At 41.3% G+C, this 23,541-nt stretch overlaps 1 non-coding gene and 1 pseudogene across 1 annotated transcript; one reads left to right on the forward strand and one right to left on the reverse strand.

Moving 5' to 3' along the window:
• LOC123456575 overlaps positions 1-23,541 on the forward strand; it is a 42,646-nt pseudogene that overhangs the window by 13,195 nt on the left and 5,910 nt on the right.
• On the reverse strand, positions 19,400-19,508 carry LOC123456904. The gene has a single exon (XR_006634769.1). It is a non-coding gene; the product is annotated as a U6 spliceosomal RNA (small nuclear RNA).

A 23,541-nucleotide genomic window follows, 5' to 3' on the forward strand; every position in this document is an offset into this window, starting at 1 on the left:
CTTTAATCATGGCCTTCCAACAATTGAATTATGGTCTACCTTTGTGTTGTATGCTTAACGTTTGCCCTAAGTGAGTTCATTGAGATTCTTGGATTGATGAGTTTATAATTTTCATCAAATTAAAAAAAAATGGCTCTTCTGAAACAGACCAAAAATGAACCCAACATGGCTCAGGGAAACTTTACAGAAGAGGGGGCAGAAAGAATGTCAGAGCCATATGTTGGGTCATGATATGCAGAGACATTTGTCCTACCCATAACTGTGAGCTAACTCCACAATGTATGATCCATATACCTCAACAAAGAGGGGCCAAGGGGAGGGGGTAGGTCATGGATGAGCCTAATAATGATACCAAACTGACTGTATTTGCTGAATACAAAACTAATTAATAAAAAAAATGGCTCTTATTTCTTCAAATACACTTTCTAACTTGTCCTGTCACTTCTTTTGGGGACTTGTGAAGGACATGTTGGATTGCTTGACCCTGTCCCACAGATGTTCTTTGTCGTCATCTTGGCATTTTTAAATACATTGTGTGTTTCCTTTTAGATTCCCTTGTGATGTCATAAGAATCACATTTTTGTTTTCTGATTCCGAAATGTCACGGCACTATTAAAGTACAAGCCTCTCAACAGTATTTTTCTACTTAACTGGTAGCAGTGATGTTACTGCCAGTTTATCATGACACTTTACGTCTTGTTTCTAAGGTCTGCTAATGCAGATCTATTGTAGAATTTATGTGGGGCTTTCTTGGCTGCAATACTGAGCTATGCTGCTTTTTTGATCCCTGCTGAATTTCCTGCATGTTCAACAGATTCCTTCTTCCTTATGTAGCTAGAATTCTCTTATCTCTGTGAGACTGCTATAAATGTTTTATTTACCACACTCTGGCCACATGGAATTTTCCCATACATGCATGTGGTAAGAGACTCAGGCCGGCATATGTTTTCAATCCTATTTTTTTTTCTCCTTTTCTGTGCTATGCCCAATCAGTTCCCTTACCATAGCCTCCCTAAACCTGCATCTCCATCTCCTGAATTCACTATGACTGCTGTGCTTTTTGCTTCAGTGTCTCCTGTCAACATGTGGACAAGAGACTAGGACCTTCCTCCATTTTTCTACTTTCTTACTCACTGCAGCCCAATGCCTCAAAACACATTTTGTTCTATTTTTTCAACCCTTTATTGACAGTGATCCTAAGCATAGACAATATACCATTATCAAATGTATATGGTGGGGAAATAAGTGAAGTATTAATTATTTAGTCAAAATAGAAGAAATAGCTCTTTCAAAGTATTACTGTTTCCCAAAGATTTTTTTTTTCAGTGCTGTACTCAAACCCAGGCTCTGGTAATACTAGGCAAGTGCTCTACTATGGAGTCATATCTCTGGCCCAGAGTATTATTTTTTAAAAGTATTTTGACCTAGTTTGGTCTGCTTTCTGTGCCGTTACTTGTGTCCATATCACATCATCTTTAAGAGGTTTCAATCCTATGGGTTTTTTTTTTTTTAAAGATATGGTTTCAGTATGTGGGTTAGACTGACCTTGAACTTTCAATGTTCCTACCTCAGCCTTTCAAGTTACAGTGTTATACATGTGCACAACCATGTTTGGTTAAGAACCAGTGTATGCTATATCCTTGATACAAACTTTTATGTACTCGGCACTTAGAAGTGCCCTATCTTTCCTCTGTTCTCCAGAACACATTAATTCATTCTTGTATCCACTCATAAAAAAAAAAATTAAGCATATTTCAGATTCTAGGCACTGATAGACTTTGAGGATACAGAAATAAGAAGTTCCTCCTCTTTATAAGTCAATATTTTATGGAAATGGAGACCACACACTGTGGCCGTGTCATGGTGGGAGGATGCCAAGTGTATCCTATGAGCACAAAGTACATAGGGTGAATCAAGATGAAGATTTCTCAGAAGCCTTAATGATGACTAGGAGATGTGGGAGGGAAAACATGTGTTCCTATTACTACTGTCAGCTTTGAATTCTTCCTGTCTGGGTTAGTTCAAGCTACACTATCTCTCTCAGCCCCCCGCTGCTATATAAAACTCCCAGCGCCCAGGGATTCTGTTTTGTTTATCGCTTCTCTACTCCAACTGCACAAACCATTCTTAGCACAATGTCTGGCATATAATAAATATTTAGTAAGTGGCATAAAATTGGAATAGTTGATTTTCCCCTAGCTAGGCTCCGAAAATGACTTGAAATGACCAAATCTCCTCCTAGAGTGTATGCCATTAGGGTTCAAAAAGAAGGACGATGCTTCTGTACCTCAGTGATCCTTCACACGCGGACATCCCCTTGTTGAGGCTTATGGGAAGAAGTCTCCTATACATAGCAAGGGAATAGTATCCATACTTGGTGATGGCTTCAGAGCTTCCATTCCCACATCTGTAAGCCACTTCGGAAGAAAAATTCTCAAACAAGGACATTGTCTTAGCTCAGAAGGAATCACTTGGATAGTGTGGTCAACAGGTTCACGTTGCTGGGATGAATATCCAAACCCATCACAGTTTAGAGGAGAAAAGGATTTATTTCAGACTTAAAGATCCAGGAGAGGGCTGGAGAGATGGGTTAGCAGTCAAGCACTCGCCTGTGAAGCCTAAGGACCCCAGTTTGAGGCTCGATTCCCCAGGACCCACGTTAGCCAGATGCACAAGGGGGCGCACGCGTCTGGAGTTCGTTTGCAGTGGCTGGAGGCCCTGGCGTGCCCATTCTCTCCCTCTCTCTCTCTCTCTGTTGCTCTCAAATAAATAAAAATAAACAGAGAAAATTAATCCAGGGGGAAGTTCCATCAGTGGTGAAAGAAGCTGTGTCTATACACTGCAGCAGAGAGAAACAACCAAGCAGCCAGCAAAAAACCCAAAGAGGCAAATATGAACCAACAGCAAGAGGAGCCCCTCACCCTCAGAGCTCAGACTGCTCTGCACGCCTATGAGCTGGCATTCACATCAGCCTCCAAACACACCTGAGGGCTGGACCCCAGGATCTGCCCCCCAAGTGACACCTCCTCCAGCCAGTCTTCTGGAAGTCCAAGTTACATACACACTTTAGTAAAACACCTCGTTCTATGGGGAGGTGGTTTCCATCCGCATTCTCCAAGTGATTGCCTGAATCCTTTGATTGGATTCTGTTGTAGTTACCTTCTAATCGCTGAGATAAGGCACCCAGCCAAAAGCAGCTGATGGGAGACAAGCTTTTAACTTTACGATGACAGGGGAAAGCATGGCGCCAACAGAAGTTAGGTAGCACCTCCTTGCTACAGCAATAGCAAATAGCAGCAGGAAAGGGAGCCAAGCTCTGGGAAAAGGGAGCTGGCTATCACACTCCTAAGACCAGCCCAACAACACACCTCTGTAGCAAGGCTCCGTCTCCCCAAGTGCCATCAGCTGAGGACCAAGAATCCAAAGCACATGAGTTTACGCGAGACATCTTGTTCCAGCCACCACAGATTCTGACATGACTTAAGGGCATGGTTAGCATTCATGTCTGTCAGCTTGTCACCGACTTTCAGATTCGCGTGCTGCATGGAAAAGGATGTGTGCACCTGGATGATGTTTCCAGTGTCAGAGTCACGTGAACTCTCAGAGTGTAACTCAGAGAGATGACGGTCATAATTGTGCAAGTGTTAGTATTGTCATGCTTCCTAGTTAATTTCCAAGTTCAATAAAATATTTCAAACATTGTTTGGAAAACGAGCTATGTTGTGTATACTTTGGCATTCACGAAGATACTGTTCTATAGAAGGCAAATCGATCCTTTCTGGCTGTGACCCTATAGAAGGTAGCTTTGTGTTCTCTGCACATGTGGGTAGGCATGTGTGTGCATGCAGGTGGGTGCAGCACATGCGAAGGCCAGAGGACAATCTCAGAGACTGTTCTTCAGAAACCATTGTTCCCCATCTTTGACACAGTGTGTCCCATTGATCTAGAACTCAAAAAGTAGACTAGAGGGCTGGAGAGATGGCTTAGCAGTTAAGCGTTTGCCTGTGAAGCCTAAGGACCCCGGTTCGAGGCTCGGTTCCCCATGTCCCACGTTAGCCAGATGCACAAGGGGGGCGCACACATCTGGAAATCGTTTGAGGTGGCTGGTGACATTGGCATGCCCATTCCCTCTCTCTCCCTCTATCTGTCTTTCTCTCTGTGTCTGTCACTCTCAAATATATAAATAAAAATTTTTTTAAAAAGTAGACTAGACAGGCTGGCCAGTGAACCTCAATGATCTGCTCATCTCCACCTTTCTGGTGCTGGGATTACAAGCACATACCACCATGTTTGGCTTTTTTTTTTTTTTTTTTTTACTTGGGTCCTGGGTGTTGAACTCAGGTCTTCATGCTTCCTACTCAGTAAGCCATCTCCCCAGCACCCCTACATTTGTGTTCGTTTTAAAATTTATTTTTGAGCCGGGCATGGCGGCGCACGCCTTTAATCCCAGCACTCGGGAGGCAGAGGTAGGAGGATTGCCGTGAGTTCGAGGCCACCATGAGACTACAGAGTGAATTCCAGGTCAGCCTGGGCTTGAGTGAGACCCTGCCTCGAAAAACCAAATAAATAAAATAAAATTTATTTTTATTTTTATTTATTTATTTGAGAGAAATAGAGAAAGAGGCAGAGAGAGGAGAGAGAGAATGGGCACACCAGGGCCTCTAGCCACTGCAAACAAACTCCAAATGCATGCGTCACCTTGTGCATCTGGCTTATGTGGGTCCTGGGGAGCTGAACCTGGGTCCTTTGGCTTTGCAGACAAATGCCTTAACTGCTAAGCCATCTCTCCAGGCTTAAATTTATGTTCTTTAGTGAGACGTTCCTCCCCCCGCCTTAGTGGTTTAGCATCTCCATCTTTACACTGTTTCCCAGCCCTGCAATTGAAATGTTTCTCTCCCTATGACCCAAATACTACTGTCTTAATCTGCACTCGTTGTTATATCAAAACACCTAAAAATGGGGGCTAGAGAAATGGCTCAGTGGTTAAAGGTGCTTGTTTGCTACACACACACACACACACACAGAGAGAGAGAGAGAGAGAGAGAGAGAGAGAGAGAGAGAGAGAGAGAGAGGTGGGGGAGAGGTGACCATGTGACTTCATTTTGAAGAACAGTAAGGGGTCTGCTTCAGTAAAACCATGAGATAATATTCCCGGAAGCAACACATTTCCAAGGGGATGGAGATTTGCAAGTTGGAAGTGGCAGCGGCCTCTGGATCAGTGACAGTTGTTTATCAACAGTGCCGATGAAACATAAAACAGAGCATGTGAAACAGGCAAGAAGGAAACCCTGCAGAGCAATAAATTCACTCTGCAGAGCCAGGGCACTCAACCTTGGCACCGAGAATATTTGGTTTCATATGCATCCTTACTGTGGGGAACTGTTCTGTGCAGCATGGATAGCAAATCCTTCTCTGGTTCACTCGATGCTATTCACATTCCCCTAGTTGTATCAACCAAAAATGTCTGTAGACACAGCCATATGTTTCCTGAGAAGCAAAAGTCCCTAATTGAGAAGTAGTTCTCTTGAGAAAGACGGGACGGTGAGGGTGGGAGAAATCGCAGGGCGCGAGATTTGTCCATGGCTTGCTCCCTCTGTTTTGTGTTTACATGTGTTGGGAGCAATGAGGCAGAAAACTGAGCAAAGTGAAAGTCAATATCCAAATGTCAAATAGAAAGTCAGCGGTGAGCAGAGACGCCTGGCCTTCCACTCTCCCTGTAAGTGAGGAGGAGCGATTTCTGTCAAGTGGAAGTAGCGCAGGTTTGGATCCAGGCAGACCTGTTCCCAATCACGATGCCGTCCCTGTCTAGTTATGTAAGTCCTGGCCAAATCCATTACCCTGTGAATCAAAACTTCATCAGCTATGTTTAGATGATTTGATTTTGATGATTTCTGTTCTTTTGTTTTCACTTGATGTCAACAGTCCAGGCAGTCCTAGAACTCACTGCATGGCTCAGGTTGGCCTTATGTTCATGAGCCTTCTGCCTCAACCTCCTGAATGCTGGCATTATAGGCTTGTGCCACCACGCCCAGATTTATTTATTTATTTATTTATTTATTTTGGTTTTTTTTTTTTAAATTTTTCGAGGTAGGCTCTCACTCTAGCCCAGGCTGACCTGGAATTCACTATAGAGTCTCAGGATGGCCTCAAACTCATGGCGATCCTCCTACCTCTGCCTCCCGAGTGCTGGGATTAAAGGCATGTGCCACCACGCCTGGCTCCAGCTTTATTTTGAATTAATAATTACAACTTTTTTTTTTTTTTTTGGTTTTTCGAGGTAGGGTCTCACTCTAGCCCAGGCTGACCTGGAATTCACTATGGCGTCTCAGGGTGGCCTCGAACTCATGGCAGTCTTGCTACCTCCGCCTCCCAAGTGCTGGAATTAAAGGCTTATGCCACCACACCCGGCTTTTCAACTAATTTCTAAGGAAGGTACATCTTTATAGGTGGGAAGCTGTTTTTCTCTGCTGAGAGCACTGATGGAGTTGGCTCAGCAAAGGTAGAGATCAGAGTTAGACAGCCCTGAAATAGGATGCACAGGATGAGTTTTGAGCTCCTAAGGGCTCAGGAAAGAAAGGAGAAGTTGTTGAGGAGGGGAGAAGTGAGCCAGTAAGATGCTGTGTGCCATGCAGACCCATCCTCATGATTATCAAAGTTGCAACAAAGATGCTCACGTCTCACGTAAGAGCTGCACACTGTGGATATGTGCACATGTGTATGTTGGACATTATCTGGAGGTTGCAATTGTGGGGTCAGAGACCACATAAGGAGATGTGGGAACCCAGAGGCTGAGAAATCCTCTAGAGACACAAAAAGTATGAATTCAACTTTCAGCCTTCATTAGTACTGAGTTTGGGGGTCAATTTCCTCTTGGAGGTATGAGCGATGGAGACCTCAAATGACATTTTGAACTCATGTGAGGGCTGGAGAGATGGCTTAGCAGTTAAGTGCTTGCCTATGAAGCCTAAGGACCCCGGTTTGAGGTTTGATTCCCCAGGACCCACGTTGGCCAGATGCACAAGGGGGCGCATGCATCTGGAGTTCGTTTGCAGTGGCTGGAGGCCCCGGCGTGCACATTCTCTCTCTCTCTCTCCCTCCCTCCCTCCTTCTCTCTGTTTGTCACTCTCAAATAAATCAATAAAAATAAACAAATAACAAAAAAGAACTCATGTGACAATACCTCATCAGACTATGAGAACGAGACATTAAGTAAACAGAGCACCTGAAACCAGGTCTGGCACATATTGCTGAATTACACAAATAGTGACTATCAAGTTCAGTTAAATGATTCTGAAATTTAGTTGGCAGAGGTGTAACTAGATAAACTACTTGCTTTCCCCACCTTTGGGTAGAACTATTTGACCCGACACATTATATTAAGAATTTTCCTTCCCTTCTTGTTTATGCTGATTTGCAGAACCATCACCAAAGAAAGGTTTCTGAGTCTTTGACTAGAGTACACTTGGGGATCCAGCTTTCCTCTCTTCTTAATCCTATTCCTTGTACTTACAACAACTTTTCCTTTGATGTGAGACTGCCTGCTGACTGTATCTGGCAGAGATTACCCCTTGTATCTTTGTCCCTTCCCTAAGCCCCCAGCCATCTGGGAGCATCAGTTCTTAAGTTTTGGGTCCTGCTGTCAGCTAAAGTCAGAATCCTTTGATGGGTACTGTTTACTAGACCACTTATCTTTATGTATAAAACTGCTGACAACTACAGTTTTTAAAACGTATTTTATTTTCATTTATTTATTTGAGACAGAGAGAGGGCAAAAGGGGCAGATAGAGAATGGGCATGTTGGGCCTCCAGCCACTGCAGACAAACTCCAAACACATGTACCACCTTGTGCATCTGGTTGACATGGGTCCTGGGGAGTTGAACCTGGGTCCTTTGGCTTTGCAGGCAAGTGTCTTTACCGCTAAGCCATCTCTCAAGCCTGGCAACTACATTTTTGTTAAATATTTTCCCCATGTGTTTTAGTCATAGCTATAAAACTCAATCCCAATACATCTCAAAAATGTTTTTTAAAAATATCCATTATCAATGTGTTTATACAGTTACCATAGCAGTAAAAATTTGCACTAAACAGCATGATTACAATTCCCCTTTACTTAGAGGATGTATTTGATTCACGTTTCAAAGCCAAAGAAGGGGAAAAAAAGCACTAAGCAAAATCATTGTCATCAACACTACTGCAATTTTTTCTCTCCTTAAATCTCAACCACCAGTGAGAAATACAGCAGATTGCTTGGAAACACATTTAAGCCTTTCTTGGAAAAAGCAGGCCCTTTGTTTCCATCATGGTGAAATCTGGGTCCATTGATAGGATGACTGATGACAGAGGAGATAGAAAAAGACAAAAATCCTGCCTTTCTGTACTCTACCCAAGTACCTTGTGGATCCATTAGAAGGAACAGTGCCTTGGTTCCTCTTAGCTTCCCAAGATCAAATGACCCAGACTCTAATTGAGAACTGATGGATGGAGTAGCTAAGCTGAGGCTCTAATCTAGTCTAGGAGGAACAAGTGGCTGATAGAATTTTGCCCACTCTAGGTTCATGTCCATTGTACAAAGTGATCTTTTGGACTGGAAGTTTTGATGGGATAGTGGATAAGCCCAACAGTTTCCATCCCAGATGTATTTCCTTCCTTAGTCTCACTTTGTGCGGCTCCTGAGCCATCTGAATATTTAAGCCTCACACTAATCTCCTCCCTGTGTACCTATAGGGGACTAGGACCAGCTGCATGGAGAAGGCTGTTGTGTGTGTGGGCTTTCTAGAGGAACTAAGCAAGCATTTGGGTATCCTGCTGAAACTATCAGGGAACCAAAGCCCAGAGAATCAAGTCGAAACAAATGGAAAAATCCAGAAGACTAGGCATACCATGAGATATATCACTGTGAGACATAATAGGAGTAACTGAGGAGTTAGGGTATGAGTTAAAACCCTAGCATGGTAGAAAGAAAAAGAAAACTAAAGGACTGGAGAGATGGTTTAGTGGTGAAGGCACTTGCCTGCAAAGTCAAAAGACTTAGGTTCAAATCCCAGGACCCACATAAGCTAGATGCACACGGTGGCACACACATCTGGCGTTCATTTGCAGTGGCTGGAAGCCCTGGTATGCCCATTTTCTCTCTCTCTCTCTATGCCTCTCTCTCTCTCTCTCTCTATCTCTATCTCTCTCTCAAATAAATAAAATGTAAAATAAAAAATAGTCCAGAATTAGTGTGACAGCCGTTGAGTAGAAATCAAGCCAGTGGCTCCTGTTGAATCTTTGCTCATAGTCTTACAAATAGGTAAATCACATGGTACTTGAACACCTAAATGCCTATTAATTTCAATTCTGCATATTTACTGAGTAGTAAGATCTACCCACTGAATTTAATGCTGACAATTTTCTGGGAACAATAAAGCATCATTTCAGACCTGGATGATGTGAGTACTGGCATATACAGCTCATCAGGGCCATTTTCTTCCCCTCCCTGGGCTTTTGAGCTGGGAAATCCTCGCCACCTTAGTTTGGGTATGTTGTTCCCCTAAGCCATCCTTTCTTTCCTTCTCTAGACGTTGGAGATAGTGGGACCATGCCTTATCACTTCAGGCACACAGTTTTACTCAAGCCCCTTTCCTTTTCCCTCCATGGGCTGCAGAAAGTTTTGCCATCAGAAGTGGTGCCCTGTGCCATGTTAATTTGACATGGGTGCACTTCCTCAGTACCCAGAAAAAAGCCAGATGCACAAAGTGGCACATGCATCATTTGCAGTGGCTAGAGGCCCTGGTGCACATTTATCTCTCTGTCCCTCTGTTTGCAAACAAATAAATAAAATATTATTTTAAAATGAAACTTACCTGACCGTTAGACAGACACTGATGCCTGAAAACATAGACTTCAACATTAATCAGAAGACATAAAGAAGATCACTTCATACTGACTAAAAGAACAATCCATCAAGAACACATTATACCTCTAAATATATATTTATCAACACAAGTGCATCTAATTTTTTAAAACCTATTCTACTTGATATAAAGTCAGAGATGAATCCCAACAGTCATAGTGGATGACTTCAACACCCTATTTTCACCAATAGACACATCATCTGGATAAAAATAAGTAGAGAGGGCTGGAGAGATGGCTTAGCGGTTAAGCGCTTGCCTGTGAAGCCTAAGGACCCCGGTTCGAGGCTCGGTTCCCCAGGTCCCACGTTAGCCAGATGCACAAGGGGGCGCACGCGTCTGGAGTTCGTTTGCAGTGGCTGGGAGTCCTGGCGCGCCCGTTCTCTCTCTCCCTCTATCTGTCTTTCTCTCTGAGTCTGTTGCTCTCAAATAAATAAAAAAAAATTAAAAAAAAAATAAGTAGAGAAACATTGGAGTTGATTGATACCTTAGATCCCATGTACCTAAGTGACATCTACACAACATTCTTTCCAAGTACTACCAAATATACATTCTTTTCAGCCATTCATGGAACTTTCTATAAAATAGATCACATATTAAGAAATGAAACAAGATTCAGAAACTTCAGGAAAATTGAAATAACTTATATTATATCTGACTACAATGCAATAAAGCTGCAAATTAACCACATGGAAAACTACTGAAAATACACAAACTGCTGGAAATTAAGCAACACAGTATTGAATAGGTTATTGAAGAAATTAAAAATGAAATAAAAAATTCCTAGAAATGAAAAAACAAAATACCAAAATTTATGGGGGATAATGAAGGCAGTTCCAAGAGGGAAGTTTATGGCTCTAAATGCCCATACTACAAAAACAGACCGATCTCAATTATCAAATAAATAACTTAATGATGGGTCTGAAGGCATTGGCAAAACAAGAACAAACTCAACCCTGGAGTATCAGATGAAAAGACATAATTAAGATTGGGACATGGGCTGGAGAGATGGCTTAGTGGTTAAGCGCTTGCCTGTGAAGCCTAAGGACCCCGGTTCGAGGCTCGGTTCCCCAGGTCCCACGTTAGCCAGATGCACAAGGGGGCGCACGCGTCTGGAGTTCGTTTGCAGAGGCTGGAAGCCCTGGTGCGCCCATTCTCTCTCTCTCGCTCTATCTGTCTTTCTCTCTGTGTCTGTCGCTGTCAAATAAATAAATAAATAATTTAAAAAATAGTTTAAAAAATAAATGAACCCCAGAGACTGGTGTAGTGGCACAGGCCTTTAATCACAGCACTCAGGAGTGAGTGGTGGAGGGACATAAGAGGATCCCTGTGAGTTCAAGGCCAGCCTGGTCTAGAGGGAGGGAGGGAGGGAGGGAGGGAGAGAGAGAGAGAGAGATAGACAGACAGACAGATAGATATTCTGCCTTGAAAACACCAAAGAAGTAAGCAAATAAAATAAGTAAAATGAGATGCTTTAAAAGAAAAATAAACCCAAAAAAGCCATCTGGAGTGCATTTGCAGTGCCTGGAGGTCCTGTTGTGCCTAGTCCCCCCACCACATACATAAAGAACAATAAAATTTAATAGAAAATTAGTGTATGTGTCATGAACATGTAAATTAAAAAAAAAGATTGGGGCAGAAAACAATGAAATAGAAATGAAAAAAAGTATTGATGAAACAACTAGGTGGTTCTTTGAAAAGTTAAACAAGATTGTAATTAATGAAAACAAATATAGAGAAGACCCTACTTAATAATATTAGAGATGAAAAAGGAGACATTTCAACTGATAATAATGAAATTAAGACAATCATAAGGAAATACTTCAGAAACCTGTTTCCCACCAAATTTGAAAACCTAAAATGGATGAATTTCTAAATGCATATGACTTGCCAAATTTAGATGAGATAAATAATTTAAGCATTTCTATTTACACTCTATAATAAGAAATGAGATTGAACCATTAAATTAAAAAAAATCGAGTCAAAAATTGTCCGTGTCTGAATGGGTTCATGACAGAATTCCAGACAAGGCTGGTCTAGTGTGAGATGCTACTTCAAAACAAACAAAAAACACAAAGATCATCTACTTTGATTCAGCTGGCTTTATTTCAGAGATGCAGGGATTGTTAAACATATATACATCTATAAATGTAATCCATCACATAAATAGACTCAGGAACAGAAGCTACTTGAGTATCTCAATAAATTCAGAGAAGGCCTTTCACAAATCCAACATCCCTTTACAATTAAAGACTGGAAAAGCTAGGGATGTAGGAAAAATACCTCAAGATAATAAAGGGAATATATTACAAAGCTCTAGGCCATATCATACTAAATGGGAGAAAACCTGAAGCATTCCCTCACTAAGATCTGGAAGAAGAGAAGAGGTTCCACTCTCTCCACTGCTATCCAATATGGTGCTTGAAATCTTAGCTAGAGTGATAAGACAAGAGAAATCATTACAAGGGATGCACATAGGAAAGGAAAAAGGCAAATCATCTTTATTTTCAGATGATATTATTCTATATATGAGACCCTAAAGACTCTACCAGAAAGCTCCTAGAATTGATGCATACTTTTCGCAAAGTGCATGATACACAATTGACATAAAATGATTGGATTACTCTCTTTTTAAGTAATGTTTATATTTTATTTATTTGTAAGGAGAGAAAGGAGGGGAGAGACAAACAGAGAGAGAATGGGCATACTAGGTCCTCTTACCACTGCAAACAAACTCTAGATGCATATGCCACATTATTCATCTGCCTTTATGTGGGTACTAGGGACACCAACCCAGGCCTGTAGGCTTTGCAAGCAGGCACCCTTAATCTTTAACTGAGCAATCTCCCCACCCTGCTTAATAGTCTTCTTATATGCCAATGCCAACATTACTTAAAAAGAAATTAATAAAATAGTCCCATTCATAATAGCTACAAATTTAAATATCTCAAAATATACAATGAAGTGAAATATCTTGAACATGAAAAATTTAAAACACTGAAGAGAAACTGAAGAAGACATGAAATTGAAGAAGATGGAACAATTTCTCATGTTCATGTATGGAAAGACTTAACATCATGAAAATGGCCATCTTACCAAAAGCCATGTGCAGATTCAATGCAACCCCAATCCCAGTACCATTATTTACATAAATAGAAAATACAATCTTAAAACTCATATGGGAACACAAAAGTCCCCAATCAGCCAAAACCATCCTTAGCAAAAAGAATAATGCTGATATATCACCAAATCTGTTTCAAGTTATACTACAGAGGCAATAATGAAAACAGCATCATATTCGCACAAGAGCAGATAGGTAAATGAATGGAATTAAATAGAAAGATTCAGTTATAAGTCCAGGTAACTACAGTCTAATTTGAGATAAAGGTGCCAAAAATAAACACTGGGAAAAATAAGACAAATTGTGGTGGTAAAACTGGATATCTATTTGTAAAAGATTGAAACTAACCACTTATCTATCTCTCTCTGTACAAAATCAATTTCAAATGGATCAAGGACTTCAATGTAAGACCTGAAACACCAAAATATGGGAAAAGTGAGGGAGAATACTTCAAGATATAGTCATAGGGAAGGACTTTCTGAATAAAGTTCAGGTTGACCAGGAAATAAGACAATCAACAAATGGGACCTCATGAAATGAAAAAGCTTTTTTACAGCTAAGGAAGCTGTCAACTGAGTCCAGAGGCAACCTACAGAGTGGTGGAATATCTTTGCAAGCCATTTATCTGACAGAGGATTAATATCTAGAATATACAAAAACTCAGAGAACTAAAAATTTAAATAAAAACACAATAAACATAGGCCATGGATCTGAGCAGACAGCTTTCAGAAGAAGAGATACAAATGGCCCATGAACATATACAAAGTGTTTCATGTCATCAGACATCAAGGAAATTCAAATTCAAAGTACTTTGTGATTCTTATTCATTCCAGTTAGAATCAAAACATCTAATATAAAATGATAACAAATGGTGTTGAGGGTGAGGAGAGACAGGAACCCTCATTCACTGTTGAGGAGAGTGGAAACTGATGCAGCCAATATGGAAACCAGCGTGAAGATTTCTTAAAAACCTAAAATAGAAGTACTATATGACCAAGCTATATCACTCTTAAGCACTCACCCTAAGGATTTTATACTTTACTATAGGGACATTTGCTCATCCATGTTTGTTGCTGCTCTATTCTCAATAGCTAAGAAATAGAAAGCCTAGATGATAATCAACAGATGAATGGACAATGAAGACTGTGGTACACACAATGGCATTGTATGCAGCTGTAAAATGAAACAATGAAATTTATAGGAAAACGGATGGACATGGAAAATATTATATTGAGTGTGACAACTCAGGCTCAGGAAGACAAATGCCACATGTTCTCTCTTGTGTGCTGATGCTAACTTCAAATTTCTAGGTTGGTATGCAGACTGAAGTAAGGATCAGTAGAGACACAGAAGGTCAGAGGGCACCATGAGGGAGCGGAAAAAGGCTTAAGAGGACAAATAGTAAATATGTAAGTCAAAGGGCTGAATACTGAGGGTGAATGGTTTAAATGAGGTCAGGGATTCGGGAGTAGAGGAGAGGCGTTCGGAGACTATTGCATTATGAAAAAGATGAAAGGAAACCTACTACTTTATTAGAAAAAAGTCTATCCGATATGCTACAAATAGATATTTTTATTGGTTTCACTCAAGCCTGGCTCCTTTAATCTTGCACCTTTTGCTCCAGAAGAAGTTATATTAAAATCCCGTTATTGTTTTCGTTCTTAAAAACTAAAGATAACACAGATTGTTGTGGGAAAATTTCACTCAAGAAATAGTTTTTATTAAATCCCGCTCACAAGTATTAAAGTCCAAAGGGGATAGGGGTTAGGGTGATAAAAATCTTCTCAAAAGTTGTAGGCCAAATATTCATAGTTAAATGTGTTTATATGGATACTGTGATTTTGCATCTCAAAATAAATATATGGTCTACAAGAATAGCGTAACAATAATTTTCTAAGTCCTTGTAAGTAAGATGGGACTCTTTATACCTAGCATAGATTCAGGAACAGTCAAAGGCTTAAGATAATCTCAGGGATATATGGTTTTGTGGCCATGAGATTTTGGCTTCTAAAACTATATCTTCTCTGCTTCCCAGCCTCTTTTAACTACTATACCCCAGGAGGTTATTTTTTATTTTTTTATTTTAATTTTATTTATTTATTTGAGAGCAACAGACACAGAGAGAAAGATAGATAGAAGGAGAGAGAGAGAATGGGCACGCCAGGGCTTCCAGCCTCTGCAAATGAACTCCAGACGCGTGCGCCCCCTTGTGCATCTGGCTAAGGTGGGACCTGGGGAACCGAGCCTCGAACCGGGGTCCTTAGGCTTCACAGGCAAACGCTTAACTGCTAAGCCATCTCTCCAGCCCTCCTGATGCTTTTATTCTATTTCTGGGTCAATTTTTCACTCCCCAAAGTTGGAGGACAATTACTGCCTCTAAGTAATTGCAGATTTCTTGGCCAAATATGGCTTGGCTAGGAATCAAGAGACCACAACTTGGAGATGAAGAGCTTGCTCGATAGATGAAGTGTTTGCCTTCCAGTCCTCAAAATTCACATTCAAAGTATGGGAGTGGAGCTGGGCGTGGTGGTGCACGCCTTTAATCCCAGTGCTTGGGAGGCAGAGGTAGGAGGATTCCCCATGAGTTTCAGGACCCTTGAGACTACATAGTGAATTTCAGGTTAGCCTGGGCTACAGCGAGACCCTACCTCGAAAAATCAAAAGAAAAAAATATGGATGTGGTGGTGCAGGCTTGCAAATCCTGAACTGGGGAGGTGGAGAAAAGCAGATCACTTGAACTCCTTGGCTAGATAGTCTTGGTTATGTGGGGAGCTCCAAGCCACTCAGAGACCAATCAAAACACATGGCTGGGGGCTGGAGAGATGGCTTAGCGGTTAAGCGCTTGCCTGTGAAGCCTAAGGACTCTGGTTCGAGGCTCCATTCCCCAGGACCCACGTTAGCCAGATGCACAAGGGGGCGCACGCGTCTGGAGTTCGTTTGCAGGGGCTGGAGGCCCTGGAGCGCCCATTTTCCCTCTCTCTCTCTCTCTCTCTCTCTCTGCCTCTTTCTCTGTCTATCGCTCTCAAATAAATAAATAAAAATAAACAAAAATTTAAAAAAAAACATGGCTGGTCCAGGAATAGACGGTAAGACCCTATTGCTAATGACTCCACATACTTGTTCTGCAAGGCCACTGAGAAATCCTGCTGGAACTGAGCTGATAACCTCCTCCATGTAGACCAGCTGACAGAAAGCTGGAAGAAGCCATGCTGCATCCAGTTCAGTGGGAGAGAGAGAAATTAACAGTGGACACTGCAAGCCTTATATTTGGCCAGCCAGGACAAATGAGCCAACAGGTGCAATAGTGGCACATCTATTATGGTGGAAACCAACTGCCCTCTAATTGGACTGGAGGCCCACTCCATGGGGGGGGTAATACATCCCTGATACTGAAAACTTAAAACAGGGGTGACTACAACATCTAAGCTCCTGTTCTCCACTCCAGCCCTCTCCCACAAACTTACCTTCAACTTCATGTTTTCCTTTACAGCCCTGAAGGACAGACTGACAATGAACTGATTCAGGTGATCATTTAGTGGCACCACTCCATGCCCTCACAGAAACATTTCTACTAAACTCCCTGTAACAGAACCTCAGTGTAGGATGTTCGGACTGCTTGCCACCATGGTCCCCATTATTTTCTCCATCTAGAAACCTTGTGGAAAGTCTTTACGGTCCTCAAGTCTTCATCCTTATTTCTGGCAGGTGGTCCTTTACAATTAGGAATCTCAGGCTGGAGAGATGGCTTAGTGGTTAAGTGCTTGCCTGTGAAGCCTAACGACCCCGGTTCGAGGCTCAGTTCCCCAGGACCCACGTTAGCCAGATGCATAAGGGGGCGCACGCGTCTGGTGTTTGTTTGCAGTGGCTGGAGGCCCTGGCGTGCCCATTTTCCCTCTCTCTACCTCTTTCTCTGTCTGTTGCTGTCAAATAAATAAATAAAAATAAAATAAATATATTGTATAAAAATATCTTTAAAAAATTAGGTTATAAAATTTGCAAGAGAAAAAAGGGGGGGGGGAATGGAATCGGAAAAAAACATCATACTAAGTAAGATCACCCAAGCCAAGAAAGAAAGAAAAAAAAAGAAATGGCATGTTCTCTCGCATGTGGATGCTAAGTATTAATGTTTGTTATGTATGCAAATAAAGAGATGGGAGACTGAGTACAGGCTATGAATGTAGATAGGAGACCATGAGAAAAGAGCAAGAGGTGATTAGAGTTGGGGAAAGGACAAAAGCAAACATGTATGAAAGCAAAAATAAGGCTTAAGTTGGGGCAGGGCACAAGGAGGAGGAGGAGGCATTGATACAGAGGGATGGGAAGACATGAAACTTGTTTGAAAAACACCATAATGCAGTCTAATTCTTGGTATGTTAATACAAATATAATTGAAAGGCTGGAGAAGTGTCTTAGCAGTTAAGGCACTTGCCTGTGAAGCTGGAGGATCCAGGTTAGATTCCCAAGAAAGATGTACCAAGGTGACACATTGGTCTGGCATTCATCTACAGTGGCTAGAGGCCCTGATGCGAGTACCCTTCCTCTCTGTCTAGATACTTCTTTTTGTCTCTCAAATTAAAAAAAAAAAAAACAATTTAAATATATTTTGTTTATTTGTATTTATTCATTTGAGAGCCACACACAGAGAGCAAGAGGGAGAGAGAGAGAGAGAATGGGTGCGCCAGAGCTTCTAGCCACTGCAAAGAACTCCAGACACATTCACCCCCTTGTGCATCTGGCTAATGTGGTCCTGGGGAATCGAGCCTCGAACCGGGGTCCTCAGGCATCACAGGCATGTGCTTAATCACTAAGCCATCTCTCCAGCTCCCTAAAAAACAATTTAAATAGAGCCACAAGTTGGGTCATTTTGCACAGAGACTTTGCCTCTCCCCCATAACTGACTGCTGCCCCCATAATGCATGACCCACAATCCCCACGGGGTTGACCTGCATCCTTAATGAGGAGGGCCTCTTCAGAAAAGGGGCAGGGAGGTGGGAAAGGATGATAGCAACATATGTTGTTTACACACTAAATATGTCCATATCTAATAAAAATAAATTAAAATGTAAATTTTAAAAATGTGACAAAACAACATTGTTGAATTCACTTTCTGTATGTGCTGCTCTTTATTTTTGCAGAAAGATCAGCACTGCCTCATGTAAGAAATTTCCTTAAAGAAACACTTGCATGAATGTGCAAAGATATAGACAGTAAGATAGATACATGCATGCTCTTCATACATATAGATGTGACATTTTATTTTATTTTTTAAATTAATTTATTTTTCTTTTATTAATTAGTTTTGTACTCAGTGAATACATTCAAAGTGATGCTATTGTTAGGCTCGTCCATGTTCTCCCCCCTCCCCCTGGCCCCTCCTTGTTGAGGTATATGGGTCATGCATTGTGGAGTTAGCCCACAGTTATGGGTAGGAGAAATGTCTCTGCATATCATGACCCAACGTGTGGCTCTGATATTCTCCCCCCCCACTTCCGCAAAATTTCCCTGAGCCATTTTGGGTTCATTTTGGGTCTGCTTCAGTGATGAGGTGTTGGGGGCCTCTGTGTCTCTGGATATATGATTTGGTAGGAGTTGATTGTTCTCTGTGTTGATCTCCTTCACCTTTGTGCTGGAAGCCGGTTCACCAAGAAAACAGCACTCTTGCTTGTTTCGCCCATTGTTCTTAGTTTCATTTGGGGCCCTTTTGAGGCATGATGGGGTGGATCTCTCCTTAGGATCTGCATCTATCTGAAAAAGAGAAGCAGATTCTCCAGTGGAGAGTAAATTTAGCACCAGACAAATGGAATGACCCTTACTTTTTAATAGAGAATTTAATAGGTGTAGGCCCTCTTGTATCCCACGATTGATGGTAGCTTGATAATGGAGAGTGGGCTTATGTTTGGATATGGTTCTGACTTGTTTCCCAGATCCAGCTATGGGTCCCGTACCACTGAGGGGATCAATTAGCCAAATCAAGAGCAGTTGGTTCCCCACCATGGCTGTGTGCCACTATTGCACTTGTGTGAGCATCACAACAGGTTATTTGCTGCTAAGTAGGTTAGACCATGAATTGTTTGGACAGATACTGGTCATTTTCCTCCAGTCTCCAATGTAGCACCTTCTGGCACTAGACGTGCTGACTGTCTGGGGACTGATTCTTTTCCAGCTTCCAGCCATGTCATTCCATTTTACGTGTCAACTGCATATGGTGTCTTCAGCAGTAGGGTCTTACCATTAAACTTTGGTGGGTCATCAAGTACTCTGACAGAAATCTGTCATTCTTTTAGAAAACCTTGTAGGTCTCTCTGATCAAAAGCTCATTGTGGATGATAGCCACCTGCTGGTACAGGGAGTTACAGGTCAGTGCCCAAGAAGAGAAGGAAGAAAAAATCTATGGAACGCTCCACGAATTTGTGTATCATCATCCTTTCACAGGGGCCACGCTAATCTCTGTATTGTTCCAATTTTAGTATATAAGTGCTGCCGAAGTAAGCACTAGATATGACAATTTAAACTAAATATTGAGAATACTGAAGATGACCATCAATAGAGTAATTGTTAAACAAATAAAATGACCCAACATTATGGCATTGAGTGACTCTGAGAAACATTATTTAAGAGCCAGTTTTTTTAAGGATTTTATTTTTACTTATTTATTACAGTCAGAGTGGGGGGGAGTGGGAATAGGCATGCCAGGGCTTCTATCCACTGCAAATGAACTCCAGATCCATATGCTACTATGTGCATCTGGCTTACATGGGACCTGGAGAATTGAACATAGGTCCTCAGGCTTCACAGACATGCACCTTAAACATTAAGCTATCTCTCCAGCCCAAGAGCCAGATTTAAAAAAATATATTTTATTTTTATTATTTATTTGAGAGAGAGAGAGAAAGAATGGGCATGCTAGGGCCTCCAGCCATTGCAAATGAACTCCAGATGGGTTTGCCCCCTTGTGCTTATGTGGGTCCTGGGGAGTCAAACCTGGGTCCTTTGGCTTTGCAGGAAAGTGCCTTAACCACTAAGCCATCTCTCCAGCCCTAAAAGCCAGTTTTGATGAATTTCTGGGCTAAAGGGGTATTGGGAAAGGCTGATCCCCTCAACAACTGAGAGAAATATTGAACCTCAATCTTTTCCTCTTTCCATACACAAACATTTCCTTGAAATGGATCAAAGACAAATAAAATACATAAAACCTGAAAGTAAAAAAAAAAAAAACCAGCAGAAAAGTTTTAACAAAATCTTTGTGACATATATTTCTTTTATTTATTTATTTATTTCATTTTTTCGAGGTAGGGTCTCACTCTAGCCCAGGCTGACCTGGAATTCACTATGGAATCTCAGGGTGGCCTCAAACTCACAGCGATCCTCCTACCTCTGCCTCCCGAGTGCTGGGATTAAAGGCGTGCGCCACCACGCCCGGCTTAAGTGACATATATTTCTTTAAAAGAGATTTTCTACATTTATGTCTTTGCTTGACTTTTTTGCAATTTTAAAGCGGAATGCAAAATTAGATTATAATCCAAACTGTAAAATCAATATCCATGAGTTCACACTCATATAAAAACTGAATAAACAAATGAGAGGAGAAAGGAATGAAGTAAAGGAGAGAGCAACAGAGGAAGGAAGAAAATGGCACGGTTTTCATATTAAAGGATAATAAATAATTCACATAGATCATAGATGTCCTCCAGTAGCTGTGCTTATTCCTCCTTTTCCCCTGTTGAGTGTGGGCTTTATTCTATGATTTGCTTTCAAAGAGTAGAATATGGAGAGAGGAAGGCGGATATTTCCGTATTACTCAGGAAGTACTACTTTTGTCGGGTGGCCAAGGTCAACATCATCAGTGATGAGTCATGTTGGAAGCAGGAACTCTGAGCATGATATAATGAGAATGACACTTTACTTCTGTGATCTTCTGTCCCAAACTCTGTGAACCCAATCTAACCACAACTAAATAACTGACAAGCCCAACTTTAGGAACATTCTACAAAATATCTGACCAGTATGGCTCACAAATGCCATTTTCTTGACCTTTTAAGTGTTTACAATGGATTTATGTTTGAAATCCATGAAAACACAGTTCCATTATAATAGAATATGCAGAAAAATATTTAAACCTATGAAAAATAAGGGATAGAATTGTCAATAAGCACACAAAAGGTGTTCCAAATCATTTTTCAACAAGGAAATCCAAGTATGAAACATATGACTGCACACTCATTACAATGAGTAAAATCAAAGACTTACAGGACCGTCATGTTAAGGATGTAGAGCCCCTGGATCTCAATTCATTACCTTGATTATCAGTGGGATCTCTCACCAACTGAAAACAGTGTAGTTTCTCACATAAAAACTTACCTACCATATAATCCAGCCATGCCACGTCTAGGTATTTACCAAAGAGCAAAGGAAGTGCTACAGAGATGGCTTCACGTTTAAGCGCTTGCCTGTGAAGACTTAGGACCCTGGTTCGAGGCTCCATTCCCCAGGACCCATGTTAGCCAGATGCACAAGGGGGCACACGCGTCTGGAGTTCGTTTGCAGTGGCTGGAAGCCCTCGTGTGCCCATTCTCTCTCTCTCTATCTGCCTCTTTCACTCTCTGTATGTCACTCTCAAATAAATAAATTAAAATAACCAAAAAATGAAAATAGTAAAAGAGCAAGGGACCATTCCTGAACATAAATATCCATAGCAGTACCATTGAGCTATAAAAGCCATCACAATAGGAGTAGAGAAGCAAATTAGTCTATCTGTATAAAGGACCAGTGTCCTACACACACAGTTAATGCACATGTGCAGTGTGTATGAGTCATTGTTATGGCACATTTGTCTTTAAAGGATTATAGCAATCAAAATAACCACACACATAAGGACATAAGCTTCTAATAATTAGCCATTAGAGAAAAGCAGGTCAAAATCACAATGGGATACAATGATTATTATGGTTTGCTTTTAGAGAGCATCTTACTAGGTAGCCCAGGCTGGTCTTGAACTGACTATGCAGTTCAAGCTGGCCTCAAACTCATGATCCTCTTGTTTTAGTCTCTCTAGTGCTGGGATTGTAGGCATGTGGCACCATGCCTGATTTGATCATAATATTTTATAAAATACAATAGCAAGTAGTCACAAGGATCTGGAGAAATTTGAAATTTCTTACTTGGCTAGTGACCACCTGTTATAGTTAACTTCTTGTTACTGGCACAAAACACAGGAGCAAAAGCAGCTGATGGGTTTATTTTGGCTTGCCATCTCTAGAGGAAGTTTCATCATGGATGGGAAGCATGGCAGACCAAGGTTGGCCATCACATCTTGTCACATCAGTTGGGAAGTAGCAGCAGGAGTCTCCTCTGAGCACCCAGTGGTCTTGAATAATAATACACAGTGTCTTCCCCCAGTGACACACCTCCTCCAGCCAGGCTCCACCTCCCTAATTGTGACTAGCTGGGGACCAAGTGTTCAAAACACATGGTCTATGGCGGACATTTCATTCAAACCACCACAGTTTGTAAATGAATGCAGCTACTTTGACAAAACCGTCTGGAAGCCTTTAAATGGTTAAGTGTACAGTCACCTCATTAGTACTCATTCTCACTCCCATTTATCTATTTTTTAAAAATGAGGGCTGGAGAGATGGCTTAGTGGTTAAGGTATTTGCCTGTGAAGTCAAAGGATCCAGGTTCAATTTCTCAGGACTCATTTAAGCCAGATACACAAGTTGGTCCAGGCGTTTGGAGTTCCGTTGCAGCGGCTGAAGACCCTATCCTGCCCATTCTCTCTCTCTCTCTCAAATAAATAAAAAAAAATTAAAAATTAAAAATTAAACCTGTCCCCACACAGAAATCTGTACACAAGTGTTTACTAACAGCATTATTCATAATACACAAAGTGAAGAAACTGCAAAATCTTTCAACTGCTAGATAAATATAATATGGTATAACCACACATTGCAGTATTATATAACCATAAAAAATAAAGGGTAGATAAATGCTGCAATATAGATTAACTTCAAGAACTTATGGCAAGTTAAAGAATCTAGTCATAAAATACCATCTGCTACATGGCGATGCCATTTATGAGAAATGTCAGGAACAGACAAATCCATGTGGTCAGCAATTGGCTTAGTGGTTATTCGGGTCTGGGAACTGGGTCTAACAGGAAGTGACTACTAATGTATACAGAGTTTCTTTCCAGCATAACAAAACTATTCTAAAATTAGATGGTAGCAATAGTTGTGCTGCTTAGCAAATACACTACCAACTACTGAGTTGTAGGTTTTAGTAAAGGGGACTGTATTCATGGAATTACATTTTTGTTTTCATCCTATCATGAGCCCTATTTGCAATGATTTGACTTATGTTCTCTCTTTTTTTTTTTTTTTTGCTTTTTTGAGATAGGGTCTCACTCTAGCTCAGGCTGACCTGGAAATCACTCTGTAGTCTCAGGGTGGCCTCAAACTCATGACAATCCTCCTACGTGTGCCTCCCGAGTGCTGGGATTAAAGGCACATGCCACCATGCCTGTCTCT

This window comes from Jaculus jaculus, chromosome X, assembly GCF_020740685.1.
Source record: "Jaculus jaculus isolate mJacJac1 chromosome X, mJacJac1.mat.Y.cur, whole genome shotgun sequence".
Lineage (NCBI taxonomy): Eukaryota > Metazoa > Chordata > Mammalia > Rodentia > Dipodidae > Jaculus > Jaculus jaculus.